The sequence below is a fragment of the Eleginops maclovinus genome, chromosome 6, assembly GCF_036324505.1.
Source record: "Eleginops maclovinus isolate JMC-PN-2008 ecotype Puerto Natales chromosome 6, JC_Emac_rtc_rv5, whole genome shotgun sequence".
Lineage (NCBI taxonomy): Eukaryota > Metazoa > Chordata > Actinopteri > Perciformes > Eleginopidae > Eleginops > Eleginops maclovinus.
In genome coordinates, this window is record NC_086354.1 from 15,050,197 (window position 1) to 15,051,437 (window position 1,241).

The following is a 1,241-nucleotide window of genomic DNA, read 5'->3' on the forward strand; positions in this document are numbered from 1 at the left end:
AATCTGCAGATACAGGTCAAAACAGTGACCTCTTTTCAAGTTGTAGCATCACTTAGTGAACGCCTTCCCCCGGCATACACTGTTCACTTTCTCAGCTAACTAAATGTAAACCACAGTTTAATATTTTATGAGGTACTCAAAAGAAAAAAAGACTATTTCTGCTTCAATTTTGCCTTTTTCTATTCTTCCGTTTTTCCCTCTGCTTTTTCCTGCAGTGTACTTCCTGACTAGAGATTAAATAATTCCATTGGAATCCTCTTAGGATGGGTTCCCAGCACTTGGCAATTAAACAATTACATTTAATCAGCATGGGGCGACGCTTCAAGTCACCCTCATTTCAGACGTTGATTAAAAGCAATTCTGCAGTGGTTATTGCTGTCGACTTTTGAAACTGTGGTTCACTTAGGTTTACTGCATTTGTGGGGTCAGGTTGGATAGCAATAAGGCAGGTTCAATGATGGTCGAGAGCTGTATCTGCCTGTGGTGGGTAAAACAGTAATCATAGAACTCATGGCAGACCTTATATTGTCCCTTAAGTCAGAGCTAGTTAGATTACTTAGAGACATTTTGACCCTTCAGCAAAGAAGATTCAACGAACAATAGAGAGGATAGGGACATTAAGTTACGATGTGGGTGTCCAGATGTGTCAGTGTGTGTGTGTGTGTGTTTGTGTGTGTGTGTGTGTGTGTGTGTGTGTGTGTGTGTGTGTGTGTGTGTGTGTGTGTGTGTGTGTGTGTGTGTGTGTGTGTGTGTGTGTGTGTGTGTGTGTGTGTTTGTGTGTGTGTGTGTGCACATTTTTTCTCTGTGCATTTGACTGTGTCCATACACAGCTGTTTTTTTCTGCATCTACATTTAGGTGCATCGGCAGAGATGAAATGCACCTTGACATACACAATTTCATCATACAATGCAATAACACATCCCTGTGTGATGGCAAACAAGCTGCGAGAGAGCACAGGGGGAGGAAGGCTTTTGGCCAAGCCGTATTTGACATTAGGCTTGAGTGAAAGAGTGCTACGTGGCATTGCGCTAGAGCAGACTACAGCCAACCCCCGTGCAACGCAGATGAGTTGTGATGGATACCCGGCCCCCTCTTGTGAAACCCAGGTGCCCCTGTTTCATAAGGCACCCCACTGGCTCCCCAGCCCTCTTAATTAGCGGCTTCCGTCAGCTGGCACCCAGGCCTTCAAGCACCAGCCACTGGCCACTGCTGCTGAAGGAATCCAGTTCACTCCAGATCT